The 22200-nt window shown below is 42.5% G+C and overlaps 4 non-coding genes and 1 pseudogene across 4 annotated transcripts; all 5 read left to right on the top strand.

Annotated features, from left to right (window-relative positions):
* The first annotated feature begins 6258 nt into the window (after window positions 1–6258).
* On the top strand, window positions 6259–6465 carry LOC131358738 (U2 spliceosomal RNA; annotated as a pseudogene).
* Window positions 6466–7494: 1029 nt separating this feature from the next.
* On the top strand, window positions 7495–7658 carry LOC131358544 (U1 spliceosomal RNA). Its single transcript, XR_009205495.1, has one exon. It is a non-coding gene; the product is annotated as a U1 spliceosomal RNA (small nuclear RNA).
* A 938-nt stretch (window positions 7659–8596) lies between these two features.
* Window positions 8597–8761, top strand: LOC131358549 (U1 spliceosomal RNA). The gene has a single exon (XR_009205500.1). It is a non-coding gene; the product is annotated as a U1 spliceosomal RNA (small nuclear RNA).
* Window positions 8762–10166: 1405 nt separating this feature from the next.
* Window positions 10167–10330, top strand: LOC131358534 (U1 spliceosomal RNA). The gene has a single exon (XR_009205485.1). It is a non-coding gene; the product is annotated as a U1 spliceosomal RNA (small nuclear RNA).
* A 3816-nt stretch (window positions 10331–14146) lies between these two features.
* On the top strand, window positions 14147–14337 carry LOC131358578 (U2 spliceosomal RNA). The gene has a single exon (XR_009205527.1). It is a non-coding gene; the product is annotated as a U2 spliceosomal RNA (small nuclear RNA).
* Window positions 14338–22200: the final 7863 nt, after the last annotated feature.

The following is a 22200-nucleotide window of genomic DNA, read 5'->3' as shown; positions in this document are numbered from 1 at the left end:
TTTCGGTAAAAGATTACATTTTCCTACATTTCACCTAACCGGACAAGTACTTGGAGTAATTAAAGCTCATTTCTTTAATGTGTTATAATTGTTTTCATGATTTGAAACGCGTTTAAAATTAGTTTGTTTGGAAATTTTATACCGTCACATGAGTTTGGATTGCTGGCTCAAGACTGTCCGTTAGATACCCGTGACAGTGTGTGTAAGATAAACAAGAACAAAAAGGTTTTATTTATTTATTTAAAAACACAAAGTGTCACTTGAATGCATTTTGTTGGGAAATATTGTGTGTCCAGAGTAAATGACATTAAGGTAAGCAGAGCTTTGTATATAATTAGGCCTCTCTGAAGGGCTGAGTGAAAATGGCGGATGAGTGGCGCAGTTATAAAGACGAGCTTCTTTTCAGTTTTAGTCAATTTAGGACTGATGAAAATGTTGTCCATGTCTTAGAATAGTTGAGAGAGTTTATCTGGAAAAAAGTATTCCTCCTCAGTACCACGATAAAACGTGTTTTTAGGTAATAACTATAAATCAGTATTTCTGCTTAAAATTGTATTTAGTACATGTTTGGTGATTCTGACCTCTTACTGTATATTTATATTGCATGTATTAAAAAGTTTGCCAGTAATTTATCTTCTTCTAGCAAAGAAATACTTTTTAAAAATGTTGTACAAAGTTGTAGGCAATTTGAGGGTCAAGTTGTAGGTATACATTTTCTCCCCTGCAATACCAAATTTGACCGCTGAGAGGCAGTATTGTTAAACTCATGTAAATTTTCTTAAATCTTTTTAAAATCCCTACATATTATTTGTAATGTGTTGGTTGCTGCAATCGAAGGATTTTAATCCAGTTTAAATGGTTGTCTTGGAAACTTACTTTCTGACTAAATTATGAGTTTGTAGTGTGGAGGATTGTGTGTGCTCGCATCTGATAGGACTGTGTGTGTGTGCGCGCGCGCGCGTTCTTTATCGTTTCCCTTTTGGTTCATTGTTAAATGCCGCTTAAATCACTATTTTCTCCGCTAATTTTAGTATGAATATGTTCAGCATGATTTCTACTGGTTTATTATAGAATATTAAGCGAGAACGGTATTTTCCGTCCTCGGGTTTACAGTTCTGTAGAATGGCACCGTTTGTTGTTGGCTGTTCTCGGTATCGCTTCTCGGCCTTTTGGCTAAGATCAAGTGTGGCCATGGAGAGAGGAGCTGAACGTCAGCCGGCTCGAGTGGTACGGCTTCGTCATTCTGTTCGGGTGGAGCTCTGCAGAGATGCTGCGGAGGACGTGAAGAAGCGATTTTGCTGGGATTGGATTTTGCTCCGGCTGCTCAGGGACTTTAGCGGAATGGCTCCCTCCAAGGTTCTTTGCCTGCAGGATTTTTGCTCTTCGGGGTTCCTGGACATCACTTTCGCTGCCTTCACTGACTGCTCTACCTTTTTCGACCGGTGCTCGCGGCTCAGGGAAGAGGAGGTGCTTCGTGGTCTTCGGCTGGTCCCGTTGTTCGCCATGGATGAGGTCCCCATCACTGTGCACGTTTATAACCCCTTCGTGGCGGATGAGGTCATCAGATCTTTTTTGGCACGGTACTGCTCTTCTGTCTCAGCAGGGGAGAAGCTGCGGGGGCGCTTCGGCGTCTGGAACGGGAAGCGCAGGTTTCTCGTCAGATTGGAGACGGACCCGGCTGCTCCGGGTGGTCTGGTCCACCCTCCGGGGAATTTTTCTATCGGTCCCAACCGGGGTTTCCTCCACTACCCTGGCCAGCCGTTGTACTGCTGGAAGTGTGGGGCCCTTGGCCACGCAAAGGAGGTCTGCCCTGGACGGAGGTGCCGCATCTGTGGTTCGGAGGACCACCTCGCGGCCGAGTGTGGTGCGCCAAAGGCCTGCAGTCTGTGTGGTAGCGAGGAGCACCTGTATCGCCAGTGCCCATCGAGAAAGGGGACTTATGTTAGTCTTTTTGCTGAGGAATTTTTTTCCTTAAGTGCCCGGGAAAAGGGGGAGGAAGCGGTGTTCACCGAAGGGGCAGCAGAGCCTGCGGCATCAAGCGGGCCAGTGAGCGAGGAGGTAGCAGGGCCATCTGGCAAGGAGGTTCGGATCCAGCAGGTATCCAGAGCAGGATATGGGGGAGGGCGGCAGACTCTCCGGGTCTGGAGCTACCACAGAGGCGGAGGGGGCGACGGAGGAGAGAAGAACAAAGAGGTCACGTCTGGAGAGAGGACGGGAGTTTGACCTCCTGACTGCAGGGGACATTATAGGTACAAGGGAGATTGAGGTGGAGGGGGCGCGGGCTGTACATACTTTGGGGGAGGATTGTTTACAGCGGGATGGAGGGACAAGGGAGGAGGAGGGGTGGACACAAGTTGTGGCAAGACGGGTCAGAACAGGGGCTGGCAGGGGTGGAGGGGGATAGTAATACCATTGAATAAGATGGGTAGTGGAAAATGGAATGAGCAACAGTTGGGGTGTGAGGAGGACTGTGGATTTTGGGGGGGTGGGGAGGGAGGGAAGGAGGGGAGTGAAGGTTTGGCTGGTGAGGGTGGGTGGAGGGAGGTTTTTTTTTGTTGAAGGCTTGGTTTTGGGGAAAGTGCCTTGGGATTGTGTTGACTGGTTCGGATTCTTCTAGAAAAAAAAAAAGAAGGAAAAAGTTTTTTTTGATGATTAGAATAGCATCACTTAATGTGCGGGGCATCAAGCAGCCTCTCAAAAGGATGGCCGTGTTTTCGAGTTTGCGTTCGGTTTCATTTGATCTGTTATTTTTGCAGGAAGTCCATTTGGGCTCGGAGCGGGAGGCGGTTGAGTTCACGAGGGGGTGGGATCTCGGTCCAGCCGTTTGGGGTGTGGGTGAGGGGAGGGGAGATGGAGTGGGGGTGCTGTTCAAATCTTTTGAGTGGGAGGTGGAAAATGTAGTTTCGGTAGTGCCAGGGAGGATTATCTGTGTGGATGGGAAGTGGAGGGGGACTAAGTACAGGGCTATAGGGGTGTACGCACCGTGTAGGGGAGGGCAACGGCGGGGGTTCTTCCGCCTGCTGGAGCCTCTTTTCTGCACAAATAGAGTATTGCTGGTTGGGGGGGATTTCAATGTGGATGTAGAGTCGGAGGGGGGGGGGCGGAGCTGGCCCATACGATGTCAGGAGCAGGCCTGGTTGACGTTTACAGGGTGGTCGATCCGCATTCTCCGGGCTGGACTTGGAGGAACTCACGGGGTGATGCATCTAGGCTCGACCTCCTGTTTTTGCCAGAGGGGGTGAAGGTGCACGCGTGCTTCCTGAGGCCCTTTTGGGCCTCCGACCACTGCATGGTGCTCGGCAGCATCGAAGTTGAGGGTTGTCAAAGGGGACGAGGTTGTTGGAGATTGAACTGTTCCATCTTGCAGGACCCTGCCTTTGTTGAGATTTTTCGCCATCTGTACACAGGTTGGCGAGGGTTGCGGGTGCTGTACGACACACAGCGTGAGTGGTGGGAGGACCTGAAAAAGAGAGTTGCCACCCTGGTCCGCTGGTGGGGCCAGGAGATGGCAAGACGGAGAGTGGAAAGAGCCAGGCAGTGGTCAAGAGTCCTTGCTTCGGCTTGGATAGATGGAGATTGCGGGCGGCTCAGGGATGCCAGTGAAGCCCTACGAGCTCACTTTGAGGCGGAGGCCCGCAACTACTTTGTTCAGGCGGGTAGGCAGGCACTTGAGTTGGACGAGCGCCCTACACGCTTCTTTTTTAATAGTGTCAGAAGCCGGCAGCGAGGGTCTTATATAGAGGGTTTAAGTGATGGTACCCGGGTACTGACCGTGCCCGAGGACATGTTGGGCTGCGCTAGTGCCTTTTACTGTGACCTCTTCCAACGAAGGGGATCGAGCGGTGAACTGGCAGCCGGGTTTCTGGACTCTGTGGTAGATAGACTGCCTGGGGAAAGCGTAGTGGAGTTGGAAGAGCAGGTGTCTCTAGAGGAGATGGAGAGCGCTATGCTCTCTCTGGAGACAGGCGTGGCTCCTGGAGGGGACGGTCTCCCTGTGGAGTGGTACCGGACCTTTTGGCCCCTCGTGGGCCCAGATCTGATGGCCGTTTACAGGGAGGCATTTGGGGCTGGGCTCCTTCCACAGTCAGCGAGAGTCGGGCATATCGCCCTTCTACACAAGAAGGGTGACAGGGCGGACTTGGCAAACTGGCGGCCGATCACGTTGCTGACGGCAGATTATAAGATCGTTGCCAAGTTACTGGCCCTACGCCTCAGAAGGGTGATGGCCACGGTGGTGCACCCTGACCAGACTTGTGGGGTGCCCGGATGGACGTGTGGTATGAACCTGGCGCTGGTCAGAGATGCTTTGGCATGGGCGACGCAACGCCAGGTACCGTTGGCTTTGCTGAATTTGGACCAGGAGAAGGCCTTCGATCGTGTGTCGAACGCGTTTCTGTTTGCGCTCCTGGAGCGAATGGGCTTTGGTCCGGTTTTCACTGCCATGGTGCGACTGCTTTATACCGGGGCAGTGAGCCGTGTCACCATTAACGGACATCTTTCCGCGTTGATCGAGCAGAAAGGGGGGGTCAGGCAGGGGTGCCCGCTCTCGCCGATGCTCTATGTGCTGTTCCTAGAGCCTCTGGTGGAGAGGCTGAGAAGAGATCCATTTCAGGGACTTCATATCCCGGGCGCGAACGGGGTTAGGGCCAAGGTGTCGGCGTATGCCGACGACACTACGCTGTTCCTCGGCCGAGATGAGGACTTCCGCGCATTGGAGCGGGTGATCGAGGCGTTCTCAGATGCTACTGGTGCACGGGTTAACCGCGGGAAGTCCTCCGTACTTTATGCTGGAACGTGGGCTGGAAGGTCTGAGGTCCCGGGGGGTTTCTCTCTGTGCCAGGATGGGCTCAGGATTCTGGGCATCGTCTTCTGGAGGGAGGACAACGCCCAGAAGAACTGGGACGTTGCCCTCAGGAAAGTACAGGCGAGGGCTGAAAGCTGGAACCGGAGGGATCTCTCTCTTTCGGGGAGGGTGCTTGCGGTCAATGCCGACCTGTTGGCAAGATTGAACCATCTTGCCTATGTCTTCCCTGTCCCCTTTGTGACAGGACGGCGCCTAGAGCGCCTTGTGTTTACGTTCATTTGGGGAGGGAGGAACGAGCAGGTCGCCCGCGTACGAATGTATAGGGATTGAGAGAAAGGGGGCAGAGGTGTGATTTGTGCCCCCCTCAAGACCATGGCCTTGTTCATGTCCTTTGCGGCGAGATTGACCAGGGGGTCGGAGGGACATATATCGGCCCTGTTTGCAAAGTTTTGGCTGGGTTTCACTTTGCGAACGGTGATTCCCTGGAGAGGCACGGCACCGTGGTCGGTCGACCGCCCATGGCATTACCAAAAGGCGGTCGAGTTCGTCCGGGACCAGCCGTGGTGCCTGGTGGACAGTCTCGTCCTGGAACACCGTAGGCTGTATAAGAAGTGGAAGGACTGTTGCGCAGAACACATGAGCGAGGCATTGACCCGCACGCCGGGTGTAGATTGGGCGAGGATTCAGCCGAAGTGGCTAGATGGGGCCAGCAAGGATCTGCACTGGTTGGGGGCGCTGGGGCGCCTCCCTGTGAGGGAGAGGCTCTATAGGCACGGCTCAACTCGGACGCCCCTGTGTCCAAATGGGTGCGGGGGCGAGGAGACCATTGACCATGCATTGTGGTCATGTCCCATCGCGGCCCTCTTCTGGAGACACGTGTCGGAGTGGTTGCCCGCTGAAGAGGGGGGCAGCGATAGGCCGCGATCTTGTGCTGTATGGCAGCGGATTGGGGCTCATGGGGCCAGGGATGGCAAGGCCTCTGTGGCAGGCCGTCTCGGTGGCAAAGTGCATTCTTTGGGGCGCGAGGTGCGAGGGCATTCGGAGCCTGTCCCGATGCGTCAGTCAGGCACGTCTATTCCGGTTATTCAGGGCCAAGCTCCGTAAGGTGCAAGGTGAGGAGCAAGGGGGGGAGGGCTTTGTGAGGGTAGGAGTGGGAGTTTTGGAGGGGGGAGGTTTTTTGGGAACCACGGTACTGGGGGCCCCATGGTGGCCAGACCGGTGAGGTGATGGGGGTGGGATCGTTTAAATTTCTGTATTCTGTTGGATTTGAACATTTTGGTCTCCTGACGTATTTGTGATCATTTTCTTTGTGAATTAAATTTTTGTGTAAGGTGGTTTGTGTTATGACAAGAAATGTGACTGTGGATCTGATTGTTTTGGGTTTTATATTGATGTGTGGTAAGTGGGAGGGATTTAAGAGGGACGGACTGGTTTTGTTTTGCTGGATTTGATGTATCGTTTATTGTTGTGTGGAACTGGTTCTAATAAAAAAAAAAAAAAAAAAAAAATCTGTTCTTATCAGTTTAATATCTGATACGTCCCCTATCCGGGGACCCTATATTAAATTGATTTTTGGAGCAAAGAGATGGAATAGGGGCTTGCTCCGTCCACTCCACGCATCGACCCGTTATTGCAGTACCTCTGGGAACGGTGCACCCCTCTCTCTACTGTTAAAGATAGACTGTTTCTGTTTGTTTAGTTATAATGTAAGCTAGGTGTATGTTGGTGCTCTCTCTGTGGTTTATTTGTGGAGCTCTGTATCCGAGCTGTTTGTGATCTCCTTATATTCACAGTTCACCACAGAGAAGAGGTTTATAACGGTGTTTATGTAGGGTCAGTGTGTCTGTAGAAGTTACTCTGCTCTTAAACTAACATGTGCTTTTACACCATTAGATCATGGTTTCTCTCTGTAATGAACATCCGACTCTGACTTTTTGATCTTATAAAAGCACCATAAATGCGTATTATTTTCTGTAAAACACGTAGCGTTTACTAAATGTCTTGTCTTAATCATCAAGCGGTGTTTCTCGTGAATTCAAAGGATGCCTGATGTGTCGATAAAATATTCTAAAGTATCAATTATAGTATTTATAGTTAGTAATCTAAAACTCCATTTGTAAGCCTGGGTACAACAAACGGATCATTTACGGCATACGGAACTATCCATCCGGAACTATCTATCGGGAATGTTGTGTCCGGATCACATTACCGGTCGGACACAAACTTCTTGCTTGCTTTTGTTTAAATATTGTGATTTTAGAGTCACTTATAATTGCAAACTGTAACTAACTGTAAAACAACCTTAATAAAATTGTTGAAAATAGTTTAGTTGTTTCCTGCTGCTGATATAGCTTTGTGATATGTAGCAGTATAGCTTTGTGCCCTTTCTTCTGGACTGACTACTTTTTAGTGTAAAGTGTTTTGGTTACAAAAGCATTTTCCTGAACACTGTGGATCTCATTACATATTCAGCAGCAATGCATCATGGGAAGTATTGTACTGTTTAGTGGCTTAGAAAATAATCATCACATTGTTTTATATGTAATAAATGTAGCCTTATTTTTAGCAGCATTTATAGACTGCAGCATTTTAGATTCAGATGTTTGTGTAATGATTAGCTCTGTGTTCTTCGCCATGATGGTAAAGGGTGTGTTTGTTGGTGCAGTCGCTAGCCGAGGGCTCTGCAATTCATACTTACCTGGCAGGGGAGATACCATGATCAAGAAGGTGGTTCACCCAGGGCGAGGCTCAGCTATTGCACTCCGGCTGTGCTGACCCGTGTGAATTCCCCAAATGTGGGAATCTCGACTGCATAATTTCTGGTAGTGGGGGACTGCGTTCGCGCTCTCCCCTGATATTCAGCGTACTAAAGTTAGATACAATGTTATTGCATTTGCTGAAGCTGTACAGGTTCTGCTGGGTATCTTTCTGCTCTGACATGGCATTAAAGCGTGCAGAAGAACCCCACCTGGTTTTATGAGGAACAAGCTACAGTGGCCTGTTAACTGGTGCAATCAAGCAAGTTGGAAAGCTACAATACTGGGCAGAATGGAGCACTGCAATATGCAGATGTACCACATCTGGTTTTATAAATAATAATAACAGGACTGGATGTTCGGCTGTAGGAAATTATATTAGCCTTAGATTATATGGAGCTTTCATTTGTTACGGCCAGACCTACTGTCAGTCATGTAGTTTATAGAAAACTAATGCACACATTTTGCTTCAAGAATTTAGCCACATGTTGCTATAAAATACATGACAGTGAGCTTTAGTGATCTTTTATTTCAGTGTCTGTGTGTATTAATCCCTGTGATTGAGCTCTTTATTTTTCCAGTTATAACAATTTTATTGTTCAAATGAAGAAATTTCTTGTCTTCCATTGACCTATGAGTAATAAATGTTTTAAGTTTCTTTAATAGAAAACAACCTTTTACAGTACTAGTTATAGATCAACGAACGGAATCAAGATTTCTTGTAGAGTTGTTTTGTTTTGGCTAAAACTGATTAGCAAGCTGTGGGAGTGCAAAGCGAAGGGGCGGGGTTAATGGTAGGCAGGCTTTAAAATTCTCTTTAAAACAGTCTTCTTAAAATTCAGTGTTTCTGCTCCCTCTTATTGCTGACTCTGTAAAATTGCACTCTTTCTTCTCTACTGACTTTATTTTTTGCAGCACGTGTAAACTGCAGTGTTTTAGTCTCAGATTATTGTGTAATGATTAGTGTTAGGTTCCTCACCATGATGGTGAAGGGTGTGTTTGGTGGTGCAGTCTCTAGCCGAGAGCTCTGCAATTCATACTTACCTGGCAGGGGGAGATACCATGATCAAGAAGGTGGTTCACCCAGGGCGAGGCTCAGCCATTGCACTCCGGTTGTGCTGACCCGTGCGAATTCCCCAAATGTGGGAATCTCGACTGCATAATTTCTGGTGGTGGGGGACTGCGTTCGCGCTCTCCCCTGATATTCACTGTACTAAAGTTAGATACAATGTTATTGCATTTGCTGAAGCTGTACAGGTTCTGCTGAGTATGTTTCTATTCTGACATGGCGTTAAAGCGTGCAGAAGAACCACACCTGGTTTTATGTGGAATAAGACACAGTGGGCTATTAACTGGTGCAATCAAGCATGTTTGTGGGCTGCTTTCAGCTAGTTTGAAAGCTACAATACTGGGAAGACTGGAGCACTGCAATATGCAATAAGAACTGTGTCTGTTTACTGAAAAACCGATAAGTAATTCTACATTGGGAATTCATTATGTACAGCATGGTAGTGCCTGAAGAAACTCGGTTTAGCAGGCAGTCGAATGGTTAAGTGGTAAATGTAACAAGCAAACAAATAAAGTAGTGTCCAAGGTCCCACCTGTTTATTTATAATAGTAATAATCTGATAAAGCAAAACTGAACGGCTTTTTCAAGCCAACATAATGAGATTGCTAAATGCAAATCGGTTTGCAGAAACGACAAACTCATAAACCAAACCTATAAAATGGTGAGCAGTAAAATATAATTCTCCCTAACTGAACAATCTCAAATCAAAGTTTTCAACAGTGGCTTAACATTTAACATGTAGCTCTGTAGTTCAGACAGACTTTGTTCTTAGCTCTGTGGTGGTGTTTCGGTTCTGTAGCTATATGTTACGTTCTCTTATGTAACACCAGGGTCCTGGAGAAACATTGTCTCTGAGCTGCAAGCCGTGGGGGTGGGGTTATTGTACTGTTTAGTTGCTTAGAAAATGGTCGATCACACTGTTTTTTATGTAATAAATGTAGTTTTATTTTTAGCAGCACGTGTAGACTGCAGTGTTTTAGTCTCAGATGTTTGTGTAATGATTAGTGTTAGGTTCCTCACCATGATGGTAAAGGGTAGTGCAGTCGCTAGCCGAGGGATCTGCAATTCATACTTACCTGGCAGGGGAGATACCATGATCAAGAAGGTGAAGAAATTTCTTGTCTTCCATTGACCTATGAGTAATAAATGTTTTAAGTTTCTTTAATAGAAAACAACCTTTTACAGTACTAGTTATAGATCAACGAACGGAATCAAGATTTCTTGTAGAGTTGTTTTGTTTTGGCTAAAACTGATTAGCAAGCTGTGGGAGTGCAAAGCGAAGGGGCGGGGTTAATGGTAGGCAGGCTTTAAAACACTCTTTAAAACAGTCTTCTTAAAATTCAGCGTTTCTGCTCCCTCTTATTGCTGACTGTAAAAGTGCACTCTTTCTTCTCTACTGACTTTATTTTTTTGCAGCACGTGTAAACTGCAGTGTTTTAGTCTCAGATTATTGTGTAATGATTAGTGTTAGGTTCCTCACCATGATGGTGAAGGGTGTGTTTGGTGGTGCAGTCTCTAGCCGAGGGCTCTGCAATTCATACTTACCTGGCAGGGGAGATACCATGATCAAGAAGGTGGTTCACCCAGGGCGAGGCTCAGCCATTGCACTCCGGTTGTGCTGACCCGTGCGAATTCCCCAAATGTGGGAATCTCGACTGCATAATTTCTGGTAGTGGGGGACTGCGTTCGCGCTCTCCCCTGATATCCACTGTACTAAAGTTAGATACAATTTTGTTGTGTTTGCTGAACCTGTGCAGGTTCTGCTGAGTTTCTTAATGTTGTAACATTGCACTGCCACATGCAGAAGAAGCACATTTGATTTCATTATGAATAAGATACAGCCGGTCATGCTGCGAAAGGACAATGATGCTTACCAGATTTTGAAAACATCCTGAATTTACTACATAGAAATTACTAATTCATTAATGTAAAATGCGATGCTAGTGGTTTCCCAGTGGTTGTGTGTGGTAGCTGTTGCAAACAAGCAGGTTTGTTTTAAGCAGGTTTGAAAGCTGCAATACTAAGCGGAATGCTTAGTCTCCTTTGTCTCCTTTGTCTAAGTCTGGGATCTTGTATCATGATCAAATTCAAATTGAAATTTTATTCATCACATACGAAATCATACACAGTATGACATGTAGTGAAATGCTTTTTACGACTGTCCTACATTAAAGAAAGAAAAGAGTAAAAATTAGTGTGTGGAAATGAAAAATAAAGGGATATAGTTAAAAATATAGAGAGAAAAATAGGTAAAATTAAACGTAGAAATCAAAGACAAAATAATTGTGAAAAACCAATAGTTATCGGCTATGCATATGCGTGTGTGTGTGTATATACATGTATATATAATATAAATATAAACAGTAAATATAATATAAAAGTATAAAATAAAAATTAAAAAAATGTAATATAATATATTCTATATATAAAAATAAAATAATATATAAATAAATGTGTAAACTCTATAATATATAGAAAGATAGATTGGGATTTATATTTTAATAATAAATTTATTTCATTGTCTGCCATCAACCTTAATTAAACTTAATTCAACTATTGAAAGTAATTAAGAATAAAAAGTCATAAAATTGAAAGTATTGACAGTTTACACAATGAGATGCAACTGTGTTCTTGTAGATGTGTAGTTTCAATATAAAACAATAACAAACACGTACACCTAAAAAGAAACAAGCTCATTATTTGAATATCCTGTCTGATCACCATTATGACTGTTTATGTATTCAGGTCACGTGACCGTGAAAGCACACAGCTAAAGAAAGACGTGTCGGACATTTCACAAAAAAGCACAACGTTTGATACTCAGTTAGATAGTTGAAAATATTAAATCAATAAACAAAGCTATAGCCTACTGAAATACACTTTTAAAACAACAGCAGCAGCCTGATGATGATGAGCTTTAATGCTGACTGTTTTCTTATTACATGGTGTCCAGAAACTAAAAAAAGCAGGGCCAACACCAAACAGTTGAGCCAAGATATAAAGACTATGATGGGGGAAGAAGCCTCTTTAAGAAGTGTCTGTTTACTGAAAAACCGATAAGTAATTCTATGTTGGAAATTCATTATGTACAGCATGGTGGTGCCTGAAGAAACCCGGTTTAGCAGGCAGTCGAATGGTTAAGTGGTAAATGTAACAAGCAAACAAATAAAGTAGTGTCCAAGGTCCCACCTGTTTATTTATAATAGTAATAATCTGATAAAGCAAAACTGTGAACGGCTTTTTCAAGCCAACATAATGAGATTGCTAAATGAAAATCGGTTTGCAGAAACTCATAAACCAAACCTATAAAATGGTGAGCAGTAAAATATAATTCTCCCTAACTGAACAAAATCTTACTTAAATCTTAAATCTTAAAAATACTTCTGAATGATGAGCACACTAAATTTAGTTTTACCAAATTATCCCATAGGCCCTTTGGGAATATAACAAATTGATGATCTGTTGACGATATTTCTTTAGTGCAGAAGTTTTTCACCTCTTGACCTGAAAATGATGGCTTCTTTTGAGACTTGTAAAAGGCGATAAGTTATGTTCTGTTGTGCTGCACATGCCGTTAGAAAAGGCTCTTTGATTCTGTTCGTTTCACTGTAGTTTCATTCCTGTTTTGGGAATTAATGCTGATCCGACTCTTTATGGATTTCATTTTTCTATTGTAATATTTGTCAGTTACTTACTGTCTAATTATGAGAAATATGAACTGTGATTCTGGTTCAATTTACATTTTGTAAGTGTGAGTAATGTGTGTCTTTGGCAATAAAAGATGTGTATTTAGTTACAAATGCTACAGTTACACAGTATTGCAAAAATAAGTTAATTGTTTAGCATTGTTATTGCTTTATTGGCAATATTAGCTCAAGCATTAGCAGGTACATGATGTGTCGGTCTCTTCATACACACCGTGATATGTTATCAGTATATTGTTTTAAAAGATATATTTGCTGCAGGAAACTATTTAACACATTCATTTGCAGAGAACAGACAGAGAGACAGACTATAGGAACAAATTCATTATCTTCTAGGATCCCAACACAGGTCCAGAACTATACCCAGTTTAGTGTTTTCTCTGCTCCCACTTCACCTGATTCACTTAATCAGCTAGTTAACAACTATCTGAGTAAATTACAGCAATGGAAAACGTTAAAGTGTTCGGGACAGGGGTATTCTAGGACCGTCAGGGGTTGTAAGTATGTGTATTAATTTGTAATAACGATTCAAAACAATCTTATATCGTCAATAATAACACAGTATGGCCATGTGATGACGCTTTATTTTTGCCCCGCTCTTTTGAATCAGACCTCTAGGTGGCGCTGCTGCAGATCCGACTGCTGATTTTGCAGCTGCAGGTGATTGCAATTTTCGGTAAAAGATTACATTTTCCTACATTTCACCTAACCGGACAAGTACTTGGAGTAATTAAAGCTCATTTCTTTAATGTGTTATAATTGTTTTCATGATTTGAAACGCGTTTAAAATTAGTTTGTTTGGAAATTTTATACCGTCACATGAGTTTGGATTGCTGGCTCAAGACTGTCCGTTAGATACCCGTGACAGTGTGTGTAAGATAAACAAGAACAAAAAGGTTTTATTTATTTATTTAAAAACACAAAGTGTCACTTGAATGCATTTTGTTGGGAAATATTGTGTGTCCAGAGTAAATGACATTAAGGTAAGCAGAGCTTTGTATATAATTAGGCCTCTCTGAAGGGCTGAGTGAAAATGGCGGATGAGTGGCGCAGTTATAAAGACGAGCTTCTTTTCAGTTTTAGTCAATTTAGGACTGATGAAAATGTTGTCCATGTCTTAGAATAGTTGAGAGAGTTTATCTGGAAAAAAGTATTCCTCCTCAGTACCACGATAAAACGTGTTTTTAGGTAATAACTATAAATCAGTATTTCTGCTTAAAATTGTATTTAGTACATGTTTGGTGATTCTGACCTCTTACTGTATATTTATATTGCATGTATTAAAAAGTTTGCCAGTAATTTATCTTCTTCTAGCAAAGAAATACTTTTTAAAAATGTTGTACAAAGTTGTAGGCAATTTGAGGGTCAAGTTGTAGGTATACATTTTCTCCCCTGCAATACCAAATTTGACCGCTGAGAGGCAGTATTGTTAAACTCATGTAAATTTTCTTAAATCTTTTTAAAATCCCTACATATTATTTGTAATGTGTTGGTTGCTGCAATCGAAGGATTTTAATCCAGTTTAAATGGTTGTCTTGGAAACTTACTTTCTGACTAAATTGTGAGTTTGTAGTGTGGAGGATTGTGTGTGCTCGCATCTGATAGGACTGTGTGCGCGCGCGCGTTCTTTATCGTTTCCCTTTTGTTTCATTGTTAAATGCCGCTTAAATCACTATTTTCTCCGCTAATTTTAGTATGAATATGTTCAGCATGATTTCTACTGGTTTATTATAGAATATTAAGCGAGAATATTAACCGTCCTCGGGTTTACAGTTCTGTAGAATGGCACCGTTTGTTGTTGGCTGTTCTCGGTATCGCTTCTCGGCCTTTTGGCTAAGATCAAGTGTAGTATCTGTTCTTATCAGTTTAATATCTGATACGTCCCCTACCCGGGGACCATATATTAAATTGATTTTTGGAGCAGGGAGATGGAATAGGGGCTTGCTCCGTCCACTCCACGCATCGACCCGGTATTGCAGTACCTCCGGGAACGGTGCACCCCTCTCTCTACTGTTAAAGATAGACTGTTTCTGTTTGTTTAGTTATAATGTAAACCAGGTGTATGTTGGTGCTCTCTCTGTGGTTTATTTGTGGAGCTCTGTATCCGAGCTGTTTGTGATCTCCTTATATTCACAGTTCACCACAGAGAAGAGGTTTATAACGGTGTTTATGTAGGGTCAGTGTGTCTGTAGAAGTTACTCTGCTCTTAAACTAACATGTGCTTTTACACCATTAGATCATGGTTTCTCTCTGTAATGAACATCCGACTCTGACTTTTTGATCTTATAAAAGCACAATAAATGCGTATTATTTACTGTAAAACACGTAGCATTTACTAAATGTCTTGTCTTAATCAAGCGGTGTTTGTCGTGAATTCAAAGGAAGCCTGATGTGTCGATAAAATATTCACTTATAATTGCAAGTTCAAAGCACTTTTCCTGTTCCGTCCTTTTATTTACGTGCTAAAATGAACTGAAGCAGGTTTTCCTGTAGAGAAGTCGTTTTTGTCTTAGATCTAACTCGCCACCTATCCTGCAAACCGAGGGGGGGGTACAAACAAGAAGGGGGTAAGAACAAAAAGTCATAAAAATGAAAAGTATTAACAATTTATGCAATGAGATGCAACTGTGAACTATATATATGTTATTATAGTTGACTGAATCAAAAAAAACAAAAACAAATTTTAATTCTAATTAACATTCACAAAATATACTTACAATACATAAAATGAATATGCTTTGTCTTAACACACAAATTTGTGTACACCAGAATCAAGTCACTTTATTTCTTCATTCTGGGGAACAAACACACACAGCCAAGAGTTGCAGAATGTTTGTCCCACATCCCTGAGACAGGGAGGCAGACGTCAGATGGGAGTTCAGAGTCATTCCTATGAACGTAGTGGTCTGTGCTGGAATCAGACAGCTCTTTTTCTCGTTCACAGGAAACCCAACTTCTGCACGTGCCTCAAAAGCAGTTTGGAGTCTTGCATGGCCTGCTGTCTTGCGGGTGCACAAAGCAGCCAGTCATCCAGATATGGCAGGACATGCATGCCTTTCATCCAGAGACACCTTATGAAGACGCAGAGAGCAAGGGAAAGGCCGAAAGGTAGAACCTTGAACTGGTAGGCTTGATTTTGGAAACTAAAACGCAGAAACTTCCTTTGATGAACAGCAATTGGAATGTGAAAATATGCATCTTTCAGGTCGACATTCCCAAACCAATCATCTGCTGCCGCAGACCAAAGAACATCGGCTGTGCGCAGCATTCGAAAAAGGAAGGACTTTCAGGAACAAATTCAGACCCCTGAAATCGAGAATTCAGACCCCTGAAATCGAGAACCCACCATCCTTTTTCGGAACTAAAAAACGTGTTGAATAAAACCCGTCTTCCTGAACGAGGGGATGAACTTTTTCTATGGTTCCCTTCTCTATCAGACAATGAAATTCTAGAGAGAGAGCCATTGAATGAACTGTGTCTCTGACAACCATTGGAACAATTCCTGAAAATCTGGGAGGCCGGCATCGAAACTGTAAAGTATATCCTCTGTTTGAGTTGACAAGACCCAGGGGTCTGCTGTGTTGGTCTTCCAGTACTTTAGCTGTTCTGTTGAAAAACGATCGACCACCGGCCTGGATATCTCAGGCTTTATGTATACAGCTTTTAGTGGCCGTGGAGGGACGCTGACTGGGTCCTCCTGGCAACTGTCGTTGAGGTGGCCGAGAAGCCCTTGTGTCATTAACACTAGGCCTTTGATGGAGCTGTGAGATGCAGCATGCTAGCGGAAACGGGTGTGTATTGTGGCATAGTGATGACTATTCTGAACTGCTGGCATCTTAAAAGTAGAGTTGCACTGCACCTGGGTCAGTTGGCGAGTGGCTTCAGACAATTTTACCCTCTTTTCCACTTTTGGCAGGCTGCCAAAAGTGTGGCTGTAAGGTTACCCAGCTCACAGGTTACATGGCCCGTGGCCAAAACAGCCATTTGCTGGTTCCAGAGGACTGGTGGCAGCAAGAAATAATTGACAGATCGTGTGTTCTGTATGAGCTATGTAGGCGACAGACTCGTTTGCCTTTTTCAGTAATGAATCTGTGCGACCACATTGCGCACTGGGACTTTGCACATTACCTCGTAAAGCCTCGTCAGGGGACACCACCAAGGCTGCAACAGGCTGCTCTATTTCTGGAGCACAACCCATCCCAATGGAATCAGCTTCAGTCATAGTCGCAAGAACTCGAGCAACCTTTAAGGCGCCGCTTAGGCGGACCAAAACCTGTGAGAGCGTTAAAAAATTCAGTCGCAAAATCCTTACATGGTGGTATGGCAAAGGAATTCGCAGCTGAGGGCTGTCTGGGGAAAAAATGCTGGTTTGAGCAGATTGGGCAGGCTGAAGTGAATGAAGCAGGCGTTTCAGTTCCGCCATTTCTGAAGAAAGCATGGAAACCGTTTTAGAAAGCGAATTTTCCTCCACACGCGAATGTTTATCACTTCGTGATGTGGCCTTTTTCTTAGACGGGTGACTAGCACCGGCTGCCGCAGATAAAACTGGTTAACGCCAGTCACCGGATTGCACCGAGAGAGACAGGGTGTTACCAACGAAAAATAATGGAAAACTAAAATGAAAACTCACCAGAAGTACATCTGAAGTGTTCCAAAACCTTTGAAAAGACATAGAAATACGCTGACACAGCTTGTGAGGACGATATTTCGCTGCTCTAGTAAGCTGTACTTAACAGCACGAATATATAATTCAACCAAAAACGACCTATCTCGACCAAGCGAGAAAGCGAAAGAGACGGAGTGCTGAGTTATAATGCTCCAGAGCTCGGCATACGTCACCACGTGACTTTGGTATATTCTCTCGACCTATCTGGCTAGTGCTGTGATAATCCAAAGTATTCATACTGCCTCTGGTGGTCAGTAGGAATGAAACAGAACGAGCTACTTGTTCCAGTTCTTGATTGTCAAGGTCCAGAAGTTGGCATAAGGTAGCAACATGCTTTCTCAGTTTTGTTGATCTAAGGAGCTCTGGATTTTTGGCCTTGCACTCTTCAGAAAATTTCCTCAAATTTCCACTTTTATACCTCTTTTTCCACGTGTCACTATTCGTGTCAGCCTGTGGCTCAGCTGCTTTTCCACTGGTGATAGGGTTTCATATATGTCCTTGTTAACAGGGCCTGTATCTGCTTTAAGATACGTCTCTAAGCTTACACGTGATGCTTCTCCTTCATGCTTCGTATTAAAACCTATTATTTGTGCGAGAAGGCTCTCACTTAACATTTTGTATGCTGTGGTGCTCACATTCTTACTTAACTCTGCCTTGGCCTCATCCACCACTTTCCTTAAGTAGTTCTGAAGAGGAACAATATTCTCTGTGAATGGAACACAGCCTTCGTTGTTCTATTGTACTATGAACATTAGCCGTCACTGGACCAGGAATTATCTAGCAATTCCTTGAATTTTTTTAGCTTTCTTTTCAGCCAAAACATCGGACGTCCTCAAACAATGGCCAATCCAGGTTTCTGTTGCCCCTTTAAGAGAAAATCCAATTTTGACTGCAGTAGAAGGCTTTCCATATTCAATTGTTTGCACTATAGTTTGACACACTCCTGGCTACTTTAATTACCAGTTAAAATCTTTGTGTTTTGACCCGGATGTCAGTTTCTTGGCAGTCAACACAAACCGCCCCAGTTCTTTCATCTATTGGGCAATGTATCTATGCTGAGATTGTTCACAGCCTTTTCTCGCAAATAATGCATCTCCATATGTACATATCATCTCATCGTTTTTCATGTCTCATGATTCTCATGTCTCCAGAGTTCAGTCTTCTTGAACATTGCATAGCAGTGTTGGCATGGTAGGTAGTCCTGAACTAAAGCCTTCTCAGAGGGCTGTTTCCATGTTACTATTTCCCCATGTCCTTCTTCCGAAACCTTCAGATTATGGTGCCAGTCACCCTTATTTCGAAGGAATTCCAACTGCGTCTTCCTTTGTTTGGAGCCTTCCTTTTTTTTTTTATTGCTGTATGCTGTTCTCCTCTTTGTTAGTTACTGGTTTCTTGTCGTTAATGTACTATTTTAGCCTCATCTGCATGTTTATGATGTGGGTGAGAGGTGTGTGTAACCATCTACTCATAGGGGTGTATGCTTTCTGAATGATCTCCCTCTGCTCAGTGGTAAAGCACTGGCTTGTTTATAGTGAAGTGCTGATGGTACTGATTCTCAAAACCTTTATGACCATAGATACATCTATCCATGTTGTCCCCGAGGAGAATGGAGACTTATGGGAAGCTCTGTGTATACTCAGTAAAAGGTAGTCTTTCACCGACTGGCTCGCTGTAACTGCATTTTTATATTTGTCACCTCAGCTCTGTGCTTGTGAAGTATGCTGCAATCACATACAGGACATCAACTTGGTACAGTTAACATTAATATATCTGTGATTGTAATAATGGGATTTACAAATTTTGCAAAGTTAAACACTGATCATACCCACGTTTTTGCACAAATGTACAGGTATTTTTTTAAACATGTCATAAATATGCATCGACTATAACGGTATTAAATGTAACATGATTACTATTTCATGTATCCGGCATCATTTGAAACAAGCCACTGGAACGATGCATTTTCATATTGTCCAAATGGCAGGACCGGCTTTCCTAGACACTGCTGACGTCTCGGTGTGGAGATTCCCTATTCCACAAGGAGATTTTCGGCATGGGCCAGGGCAGTCGACTGGTTTAGCAACCCTACTGGAGGCATAGGAAAGCCCATCCTTCTTTCCCTGAATAAACTTTAATGCTGACTGTTTTCTTATTAAATGGTGCCCAGAAAATAAAAAAGCAGGGCCAAGACCAAACAGTTGAAGCTGAACTATAAAGTCTAAGATGGGGAAGAAGCCCTCTTTAAAAACAGTGTTTGTTTCCTGAAAAACGCTAAGTAATTCTATATTGGAAATTCATTATGCACAGCATGGTGGTGCCTAAAGAAACCTGGCTTAGCAGACAGTTGAATGGTAAAGTGATAAATATAACAAGCAAACAAATAAAGTAGTGTGCGAGGTCCCACCTGTTTGTTTTTAATAATAAGTCCCATGCACAGTCTGGAGACATCGCTGTGATTACACACATGCTAAAAACCCCACTAAGAGCACATCAATACCAATAGTGCTATGACCATGTCAAAAAGAGCACAACCCAGAGGTCAGGTGAATGTGATTTCTTCAGCTAGGATATTTCCTGTTTTTTTCCCTTTGTTGTTGCTAAAATAATTTATTTTAACCAATCACTTCCTGACGTAATAAGGACGTGCCTTTTACTCGTCACTCGAACATTTGATTTCAGTGCAGGGTTAGACAGTAATGTTCTTATCTGGAAACTGACCAATGTCTATTCAAATATTCAGAGGATGGGCACAAGTTTAATGTGATTGGGTAAAAGAAATTTTCTAAAAACAACAAGGTGATGTTGCTAAACGAAATATATGAAGAAATCGTGTTCACAGAGGTGGCAACTGGGTGTTCTTGTAGTTTAAAGGAGATTTTGTCTGTGGGGGTATTTGGTTTGACAATGTAGTTAATTTCTGATCACTTTGTAAATATTTCCATCCCAGAGGATCTATGAAAATAAAAGATTTATGGTTTATGCATTTTCCTTCAGATTATTATACAGTATAGTGATGGACACTGGATTCAGAGTTTGACCCAAATTGCTTATTTCCCCTGCTTTTTTTTTATGACACATTTTGATATGTTATAAATTTGTTGTTTATATTGTAATTAAAATGGTCTGTTTACATGCTTTTGGAGAATCTCACCTAGCATGAAATCAGGATACATATAAGGTTTCTACATAGTAGCTGCTGTTTAGTTTAGTGGTGTCTGGAATAAATGAGAGGAAAGAGTTGTCACACGATATGCAATTCAAGCACAAAAACTGTAAAATGAATTACAATTTTGTAAACTATAGGCTGATAATCAACTGTTATATTCAAGTGATTGAAAGTGTTTGTACATGGCTTGTATGATGGCTTCTTTTGAGGCTTGTAAAAGGCGATAGGTTATGTTCTGTTGTGCTGCACATGCCGTTAGAAAAGGCTCTTTGATTCTGTTCGTTTCACTGTAGTTTCATTCCTGTTTTGGGAATTAATGCTGATCCGACTCTTTATGGATTTCTTTTTTCTATTGTAATATTTGTCAGTTACTTACTGTCTAATTATGAGAAATATGAACTGTGATTCTGGTTCAATTTACATTTTGTAAGTGTGAGTAATGTGTGTCTTTGGCAATAAAAGATGTGTATTTAGTTACAAATGCTACAGTTGACACAGTATTGCAAAAATAAGTTAATTGTTTAGCATTGTTATTGCTTTATTGGCAATATTAGCTCAAGCATTAGCAGGTACATGATGTGTCGGTCTCTTCATGCACACCGTGATATGTTATCAGTATATTGTTTTAAAAGATATATTTGCTGCAGGAAACTATTTAACACATTCATTTGCAGAGAACAGACAGAGAGACAGACTATAGGAACAAATTCATTATCTTCTAGGATCCCAACACAGGTCCAGAACTATACCCAGTTTAGTGTTTTCTCTGCTCCCACTTCACCTGATTCACTTAATCAGCTAGTTAACAACTATCTGAGTAAATTACAGCAATGGAAAACGTTAAAGTGTTCGGGACAGGGGTATTCTAGGACCGTCAGGGGTTGTAACTATGTGTATTAATTTGTAATAACGATTTAAAACAATCTTATATCGTCAATAATAACACAGTATGGCCATGTGATGACGCTTTATTTGTGCCCCGCTGTTTTGAATCAGACCTCTAGGTGGCGCTGCTGCAGATCTGACTGCTGATTTTGCAGCTGCAGGTGATTGCAATTTTCGGTAAAAGATTACATTTTCCTACATTTCACCTAACCGGACAAGTACTTGGAGTAATCAAAGCTCACTTCTTTAATGTGTTATAATTGTTTTCATGATTTGAAACGCGTTTAAAATTAGTTTGTTTGGAAATTTTATACCGTCACATGAGTTTGGATTGCTGGCTCAAGACTGTCCGTTAGATACCCGTGACAGTGTGTGTAAGATAAACAAGAACAAAAAGGTTTTATTTATTTATTTAAAAACACAAAGTGTCACTTGAATGCATTTTGTTGGGAAATATTGTGTGTCCAGAGTAAATGATATTAAGGTAAGCAGAGCTTTGTATATAATTAGGCCTCTCTGAAGGGCTGAGTGAAAATGGCGGATGAGTGGCGCAGTTATAAAGACGAGCTTCTTTTCAGTTTTAGTCAATTTAGGACTGATGAAAATGTTGTCCATGTCTTAGAATAGTTGAGAGAGTTTATCTGGAAAAAAATATTCCTCCTCAGTACCACGATAAAACGTGTTTTTAGGTAATAACTATAAATCAGTATTTCTGCTTAAAATTGTATTTAGTACGTTTGGTGATTCTGATCTCTTACTGTATATTTATATTGCATGTATTAAAACGTTTGCCAGTAATTTATCTTCTTCTAGCAAAGAAATACTTTTTAAAAATGTTGTACAAAGTTGTAGGCAATTTAAGGGTCAAGTTGTAGGTATACATTTTTTCCCCTGCAATACCAAATTTGACCGCTGAGAGGCAGTATTGTTAAACTCATGTAAATTTGAACATCTTTTTAAAATCCCTACATATTATTTGTAATGTGTTGGTTGCTGCAATCGAAGGATTTTAATCCAGTTTAAATGTTTGTCTTGGAAACTTACTTTCTGACTAAATTGTGAGTTTGTAGTGTGGAGGATTGTGTGTGCTCGCATCTGATAGGACTGTGTGTGTGCGCGCGCGTTCTTTATCGTTTCCCTTTTGTTTCAT

Source organism: Hemibagrus wyckioides, linkage group LG08 (genome assembly GCF_019097595.1).
Source record: "Hemibagrus wyckioides isolate EC202008001 linkage group LG08, SWU_Hwy_1.0, whole genome shotgun sequence".
Taxonomy (NCBI): Eukaryota; Metazoa; Chordata; class Actinopteri; order Siluriformes; family Bagridae; genus Hemibagrus; species Hemibagrus wyckioides.
This window is presented reverse-complemented; position numbering and strand designations above follow the sequence as displayed.